This window comes from Lactuca virosa, chromosome 9 (genome assembly GCF_052849685.1).
Source record: "Lactuca virosa cultivar CGN04683 chromosome 9, Lactuca_virosa_CGN04683_v6, whole genome shotgun sequence".
Lineage (NCBI taxonomy): Eukaryota > Viridiplantae > Streptophyta > Magnoliopsida > Asterales > Asteraceae > Lactuca > Lactuca virosa.
The window spans coordinates 153,501,357-153,510,641 of record NC_136434.1 but is presented as its reverse complement, the minus strand read 5'-3'; the positions used below and the strand labels follow the sequence as shown (position 1 = coordinate 153,510,641).

At 35.6% G+C, this 9,285-nt stretch overlaps 1 pseudogene; it reads left to right on the top strand.

Annotated features, from left to right (window-relative positions):
• The first annotated feature begins 6,315 nt into the window (after positions 1-6,315).
• Positions 6,316-8,647, top strand: LOC145137391 (L-type lectin-domain containing receptor kinase IX.1 pseudogene; annotated as a pseudogene).
• Positions 8,648-9,285: the final 638 nt, after the last annotated feature.

The window sequence follows — 9,285 nt, the reverse complement described above, 5'->3', positions numbered from 1 at the left end:
CGCTGCGCGTACTCCTTGGTACACTGCACGTACTTCTTGGTACGCTGCGTGTACACGCATGATCCCCCCCGCATCCAATGTTGCACTACGCCCCGCGTACGCCAAGCTTACGCCCAACGTATGTCTTTGGGTAGCCCACTAACTATCAGCCCACTCACTTAAGGCCCAACTCAATAATTCAATCCTTAATCTCAAGTCCAAAAATTAAATTTAAAGGAATTAAATAATTATTATTACCTCAAGTCACGGGTGTTACAATTTATGGTCCTTATGGGTTCAAAACTTTGAACATATAGTTTCTCACCCACAAAAAAGACTTATTTACCGTTTTAAAATTATTTTATATATTTTTTTTAATTAAAACCATTTAGAAAATAAGAAAAAATAAAATGAAAAAGATTCCACCGTTACCACCACCATTACCACAACCGTATACAATATTACCACCACCGTCAACCTACACCACCCTTATACAATACCAAACCCATCCACACTCTTAATCAATTTCTCCCCCTTTTTCCTATCATGTCACGATCAGAAAGCAGAGAAAGATTTAGGTTGTAAAAACACAATATACATCAAACCTAATCGAATTCGACAACTGGATTCTCCATAAACACACTTAGAGGAAAATGACAGTACTCCCAATCTAATATTTAGGACGTTCAGGTGGAAAATAGTAGACATTTAGTTTGAAATTGTTGAAACAAACTGAAAAGAGATCAACCACTATGATTCAAAAGGTGTGAAGCCCAAAAACGAAACGACGAGTGCAGAATCTGAAGAACAATCATGAATCAATCACCATAAAGTTCCAAGTAATCTGTCAAAGTTTTTGTATATCATTGATTTCGAAATTGGACATACAAAGAAACCTTTTTGAGGAAAAAGCTTACCTAACAAGCTAGGCTAACGACTATATATATAGGAAAATAAAACATGAGCCAAATAACTAAAAACCCTATCAAGACTAAAAAGTCTTCAATTATTAACAGAAATGCCAAATCAGTTTCAATATCTCAAATACTCAACAATCACCATCTAGATATTGAAACTGATGAAAATCACGATTCCCATTCTTCTTGGCATTTCTCCCCCTAAATTGTGAGACTCGTCAGAACTTGGGGTCTTCAAAGAGAGAAATCAGATCTAAAAAAATATCATCTTCAAAGAACATTGATCTAAATATACGAACTCCCCCTTAAACAATCAACATTCCCCCTTGAATCTTCAACAAATACCATGGAGAGAATCCGGAAAGTTAAGAAGAATCATCAACAACCTACTCTATCACAAAGAGCAAGTTCGCTAATATGGATCTTCAAAACCCATCATATTTGAACAAATAACGAAATAACAACTTTATAGATTTTCGAGAATTTCTGAAATTAAAAACGGAAAAATAACAAAAATCTTTTTGGGTTTGTCGGTTTTTAAGGTTTAGAAAAAAAAGAAAAGAATAAGAAACAATTATTAGAAGGGTTTTGAAAGAATTAGACCAAGAAAAAGATAAGGAAAGAAAATATTTTGGGTAGAAAGGGTAAAAGTGATACAAATCCAAGAAATTGTAAAGAATTTTAGGAATTGGGGAAGAAACAGTCATTTTTGAAAAGATTAGGGACAGTACATGAAAATTTAACTCATCTTCTTGAATCTGATCGGAGAAAACACACTGTATTGACTTTAGAAAGTCAAAATCAGAATTAATCAAAGCTCCGATCCAGCAAACTTCCGATTTCATGTAATTTCGAAAACCAATTCCTACACAAAATTCCGATTTCGATTTTATTCCGATCACAAAATTCCAAAAGCAGAACTTCCGATTTCCAAATCACTTTCTGAACCGAACGTTATGTCTGAGTCGATCCAATTCCGATTTTGATTAATTCCGTTTTCGGTTATACCAATTATGATTCCAGAATTCCGAAAACCAATTTTAATTATGAAAGAATTCCGATTTCGGAATTCTGAAATCAATTTCAGTTAGTTCCAATTTTTGATTTCGATTTTCATTATCAGATATGCCGATCCTCTGAGTTGATTTTAAGACGAATAGAGACTTCCGATCGTGGCCTGTGCAATTCTGATTTCGGTTGATTAATTCCGAGAAACGTAATAGACTTCCGATTATAGAATCCCTCTTTTTTGCAGAAAAAAGTCACTTTTCAGCCCTTTTTCACTTTTTGACTTTTTAGCAGCTTTCGCTTTTTCAAAACTTAGTGTTGTAAATTTCAACCATTAAAAATTAATAAAAATTGATATCTTCAACAAAAAAGAAGTCTCCTCAAAAAAAATTTCACATTTAGGCTACCCGGTATGGGAGCGTTTTCACGCGTCTTGGGCTGAGGTGACAGCCTCCCCCACGCGTGAACACCACCCCCAAGTCCGGTGGGCTGCGCGTGACATGGCTCCGGAGACAGGCGAAGACGGAGCTTCTTATTGGCTTGCTTCTTTTTTGACCGTTTGCCCTTAATTTTGTTGGTTTTTCTTTTAACCATCGAAGTAGTAAAAAAAAAGGATATACCCGTTTTCCAGAAATCGGGTGAAGAAGACAACCAAACTGTAAATCATCGGGTGGACATTAGATATGTTTTAATGGAAGTTACAAATTTAGTCCCTGAGATTCTGTCATTTAATCCTATTATACCCTTTCACTTTTATTTGAATTAAGTTAAACCCTTAACTACATATAATTATGTTTATTTAATTTTAAAAACTAATAATATGTTTATTTGATTTTTTAATTAGTAAAATGATTACTTAAGTTTATAATAATATTTTTTTTATTTAATCTAATGTTTTAAAATTAAAAAAATAAAAATATAAATAATGTGGAGTGGTAACCATTTCCAATGTTTAGTGGGTTGGTGGTGGGTTGGGTGTGAAGCTGACGTGGCGCACATGTGACAGCACTTTTTCAGTGGGGTGGGTGTGACCACTCCCCATAGCCTTAACATGAAAGTTTTGGAACTCATTTCAGGTTTAACATTAAAGTTGGTTTATTGCACACCCATTTCTTGAAAGAAAAACATCAATTTGAAGAAAAATCATCTTCTAAAAATTGAGAAAAATAAGATATCGACTTCTTAGTTGGAACACAAAAATTATCAAATATCTCAATTAACCAACCATAAACTTTTTTTTTTCTCTTTTCTCCAACTTCTAACACCTCCATATGAACAAAAATGAGAACTGAATTTTCTTTCAACATGCGTGACTTGTACTTTCTGAACTTTTTCACAAGAATGAGAAACTTGTACTTTTGGCATCCAAACCTTTTTTACCTTTCTCTTGTTCTTATTCTTCTTCCTTTTCAGATTTTGAGACTTCAAATATGATTTTCGAATTTAAACATGTTCATCACATTTCATGATCTGAATATTTGAAATCTTTTGTACACAATCATTTGGAGTTTGGTAAATCTGAACAACTTGAATAATAGGCTTTCTATAAGTAACCATTCCTTCAAAACCATCACTAGAACATGAAGAATCTTATGTTTGAGTTCCAATAGAACAAAACATCTTTACCTTTATGATTTCTGAATTTTTGCATTGAGATTTGTCTTCAGAACTACTAGTTCGGAATGTGAAAATTTTGAAAAAGTTGAAGTACCTCCCCCTCAACTAATGCATCTGGAGTCAATTTTTTCTCAGAAACTTGAAGAACTTTATGAGTATCGTTATGAACACCAAGAACACCAAGAACAACAGCTTTTTCCTTTTCTTTTCTTTCCATCTCTAAATTTCGTTGTTTATTTTCCCGAATTAAATGTTCATTGATAATACAAAATTGCTTTAACCAATCTTTATCTTCATCTAAATGATTGTTTTCAAATCCACCACAAGAAATCTATGTGAGATCACCTATCTTCTCATCAATATAGAGATTATACATCTCAATGACATTCTTCAACATGGATTGACCAAGAACATCCCATAATAGATATCCTTCTTTAAGACGAAAACTTGGATCTGTAACCTTCAATCCTAATCTTTTAATGAGTTTTAACACCCTATAATCCGCCATTAAATCTTCAACAAGAAACAAAACTCGAAGAGAGAGAAAATATATATGATAAGATTTCTAGAGAGAGAAAACGGATATGAGATGATTTATAGAGAGAGAAAAAAAATCTGAGATGATTTCTAGAGAGAGAAAATAGATCTGAGCACAAATTTGAGAATAAAACTCGAATCTCTTCTTCTATTTCACTTCCAAAACACGAATCAAGAACAAATCAAATGATAGAATGTGTAGAAAATAACATATCTGAATTGAGTTTTGCAAAAATAAGAGATATTTCACTTCCTTTTCGGAAAACTTACAACACATGAAGCACAAAGTATGATTCATGAATAAATTTCGCCATATCTGATCGTTTCTTGCAATGGTCGCTGAGATCTACAAGAACCAGCTCTGATACCACTTGTGAAACCCAAAAACGAAATGACGAGTGCAGAATCTAAAGAACAATCACGAATCAATCACCATAAAGTTAAAAGTAATCTGTCAAAGTTTTTGTATATCATTGATTTCGAAATTGGACATACAAATAAACCTTTTTGAGCAAAAAGCTTACCTAACAAGCTAGGCTAACGACTATATATATAGGAAAATAAAACATGAGCCAAATAACTAAAAACCCTATCAAGACTAAAAAGTCTTCAATTATTAACAGAAATGTCAAATCAGTTTCAATATCTCAAATACTCAACAAAAGGTCAATATTCCAAGTATTATTCAAGCATTATCACAATGTTTAATCAAACAAACTTGGAATTACAAGTTGAAGAGAGGTTAGGTAATGAACATGTAGAGATTCTAATCTAAAAATGCATAAACAACAGTGGAAGTATAAACGAAAAGTGGAGAGGTCAGCAGGACAAGACAACATCTACTTCCACAAGACAACATCCCCATTGAATCTCAATCACATTTACCATCGAAAGCATTAGGAACAAACACCCCATAACCAATGTGATAGCTAATCCGAGCATCCCGAACCTCAACGCCTTCAGATTAATGTGTGCCCTAAAAGCCTCATTAACATCGCTACTGTTGAGCAGATTGAGGGCGAGTTTAAGACCTTGAGCGAGATGAGAAGAGGAAAAAGCTGAACGATACAACTGCAAACACTAATAGCTTTTCAACGACAAATATATCGGTGTCACAGGCGGATCGGTTCTCGAGGCTGCGATGGCCGGGAGAGATACATAAAATACAGTTAGTATGTGAATAAATCAGGGTGGAACGAAGACCACCATCGCTCACCTATGTGAATGTCTTCTTCCTCTCGGTGCCGGTGGATTTACATTCGGTGAGTTGAGACCAAGTCGGAGAAGAGAGACGAACGAGATTGAGGCGAGAGGTTGTGTGTGTGGGGATGGGTCGACCGATGGTTTAGGTTGGGTGGATATGTTTTTTTTAATTAGTTTTAATTATAGAAAATCAAAAATATATTAAAAAAAAGGTAAATAAATCTATGATGGACAATTTGTTAAAGTTTTGAAACTACAGAGACAATTTATGAAGTTTTTTAAATTTGGAGATTATATCTCTGAAACCAAAGAGACAATTTATAAGGTTTTGTCTATTTTATATTTTTAATTAGTATATGTGTGTAAAAGAAAAAAGTAAAAAGAAATTGGAAATGATAAATTGATTTTTTAGTGGATGGGAGACCATGGGTCTAATTTCTCCAACCATAGTGATGATTCATGTCAGCCTTTTAAGGGTTTTAAAAGTTGGAGCAACCCTACAAAATGGACCAAACCATATGGACCATATCTGTAATTTACTTACATTATAATTATGTGATTTTTAATTATTAGAGGATTATTTTATTATGAGGAACGGAAGGGATGATTCAAGTTAAAGGTACAAAATTAAGTAATTTGTCCCCGACTGATTCACATAATCACTTCCATGTTCTATACTTGAGAAAGCTGTTTTCGCACCTATTTTCGATGTTTTGGAGTTGGCGAATTTAAATTCTATACTTTTGTATTACGGAGCAAGAACAATTCAGTGCTATGGTTGCAAGCTGCGACTCCCTCTCTTTTTTGAACAAGTCAAATGCCACTGAAAAAAACGTCAATTGACAATGTCACATATGAATATAGAAATCTTAGCTGGGTCTTGGCTTGACGTTTCAGAAGGTTCTATAAAAATACGGAAGACGGCTTCTTTGAAGTTTTCTTGTCACCACCTTACCTGTCCAGATTAAAAAGATAAAAACTCCTATTTTAATCTCACCTGCTAACCCAAGAACAATTCATCTCAATAAATAAATAACTACATAAATAAAACTTTACCCTTTTTGAATAATCCTTTCTGGTAGATGGTTTAGTTGAGAAGGCTTCCTCTCTCATTATTTATTTAATTGTCAAAAACAACAAATCCTACAAGATTTTCCTTGCTAATTTCCAAAGTCATGGCGTTCTCCAGGAGCCATCTAATTACATACTTCCTTCTGGTTTTGATCCCTTACGCAGCTTCTATTACCTTTAATTTGCCAGATATCGGTCCAGAGAATCAGAACCTGGACATAAGAACAGAAGGCGATGGAGCTTATATCTCCGACAGTGGAATTCAGGTGACCCCAGATGGAATTGGTTCTGATCGGAGCCAGAAAGCAGGTCGGGCCATATACTTGACACCGTTTCATCTTTGGGACAACAAATCTAACGAGCTGGCAAGCTTCTCAACTAATTTCACCTTCTTGATAGATTCAAACAGGGCCAGAACCTACGCTGATGGCCTCACCTTCTTCCTCGCACAAAATAACTCAGTCATATGTCGTGGTGGTGGCATGGGGCTTCCGATCAATGCCACAACCATTGTTGCCACAAACCCGTTTGTTGCAGTGGAGTTTGATACTTATTCCAATGTTTGGGATCCAGTAGACTCTAATAATGCTTCAATAGGTGATCATGTAGGTATCACTATTAACTCTGTTATTTCTGTTAGGCATCAGAAATGGTTCAGTAATATAACTGGTGGAAGAGTCTGTCAAGCTTGGGTTACATATGATTCTGTTTCGAATAATCTCAGTGTTTCCTTTACTGGTTTTCAAAATAATACAATCGTACGTCAAGTAGGCCTTGTGTACACAGTTGATCTCAGGAACGTGTTGCCAGAATGGGTGATTTTTGGGTTTTCAGCAGCAACCGGAGCTCTATTCCAGAAAAATAATGTGAGATCTTGGAGTTTCAGTAGTTCTGATTTACAGGTTGATGAAAACAACAGGCTGCCTCCAGACGTAGGCCCAAATCCAGTGAAAAACAGCAGCAGGGTGGGATTAGTAGTTGGAATATCGGTTGGAGTTACTTTTTTGGCTGTGTTTTCCTTTGTTTTATGGAGGTGGAAGAAGAAGAAAAGTAGGGAAGATGAACATGAAGATGAAGAATCTGGATTTGATATTGAGATGAACAATGAATTCGAAATGGGCACCGGGCCTAAAAGATTCTCTTACCAAGAATTAGCTCGATCTACTGGTGAGTTTTCAGAGAACGAGAAGCTTGGTGAAGGAGGTTTTGGTGGGGTTTATAGAGGTTTCTTGAAAGATTCCAACACGTATATTGCAGTGAAAAGGGTGTCAAAGAGTTCTAAACAGGGGATCAAGGAGTATGCATCCGAAGTAAAGATCATTAGCCGATTAAGGCATAGAAACCTAGTCCAACTCATAGGTTGGTGCCACGAGAAAAGCGAACTCCTCCTTGTTTACGAGTTTATGGAAAACGGAAGCTTAGATTCACATCTTTTTAAGGCGAAAACCTTATTGACATGGGGAACAAGGAACAAAATCGCACATGGTCTGGCTTCAGCGTTGCTATATCTACATGAAGAATGGGAGCAATGTGTTTTACATAGAGATATCAAATCGAGTAATGTGATGTTGGACTCAAATTTCAATGCCAAGCTCGGTGATTTTGGGTTAGCCAAGTTGGTTGACCATGAGAAGGGCTCACAGACCACAATGTTGGCTGGAACCTTGGGTTACATGGCTCCTGAATGTTTAGTAACCGGCAAGGCAACCAAAGAATCAGATGTGTTCAGCTTTGGAGTCGTTGCACTGGAAATAGCTTGTGGGCGAAAAACAATCGAGTATAAGGCTCCAGAAAAGCAAATAAGACTAATCCAATGGGTTTGGGAGCTCTATGGGACAGGGGCACTTTTAGAAGCAGTGGATCCACGTCTTGGGTTAGATTTTGAAGAAGAAGAAATAAAGCGGTTGATGATCCTTGGGTTATGGTGTGTGCACCCTGACTCTGATTTTCGCCCATCAATGAGACAAGCGGTTCAAGTACTGAACTCTGAAGCTTCCGTACCTATACTCCCCTCAAAGATGCCAGTGGCATCTTATTTTACCCCTCCCTTGTCTTCATTATATGGTGTCACTTCCATCGTCCAAAACCAATCATCAAGTAGTGTCTTTAACACGGATTCCTCAAAGCAAACTTCATCAACAGCAAGTTCTTCTTCTCCATCTGTTGCATTATTACATTCTATACATTGACATGCATATAGTGTTGTATATTGATACAAATTAGGGATTTTTGAATGATATAGTTTGGCGTTTATTATTATTCTTGTAGGGTCGTTGAAATTATTATTGACAATTGCATAGAGCAAGAAACCTTGTTCATTAAATTCATATTTTTTTTCTTAGTTTAAAGCATATGGATTTAAATATGAACATATGATGTTGATGGGACATCTCTCTTAAGATAGAATTATGTGAATTGATTACATAACATATGTAATCTACACTGGTAATCTATAAATTGATTATATTAAAATGATATGGCGACCCTAAAATCACCAAAACATATCATGCCTCTTAATTGACACCAACACCATCCTGCATCGCCACCCACTTCCATCCTTCTCCGCCACCAGCGCCGCTGTCCTCTTTCCTCGTAGCCACCGACGCCATCAACTTCATTCCACATATATAACAACAATCTTCCTTCCTTTTTCTTGATAAGAATCTTACTTGAGATAATTTTTACCAGTAATTTCTTAAGCTAATGGAAAAATGTGTCTTTTAAGGAGCTCTAAATAAAGCATGTAGGCAGCAGGTTTGCTTGTTCGACTTGGGGTTATTTTGTGATAACCAAAAACCATCGGACTCAAACAATAATATAATCTAATAAAGTATAAATTCTACAAAAAAAAAAAAAAAAACTACCACAAGTTGCTTAGCGCATAAACATATTAGACTAATCACAAAATCAGCTATGAGCGTATACATCTTAACAAGTACCTAGTTGTTTGACT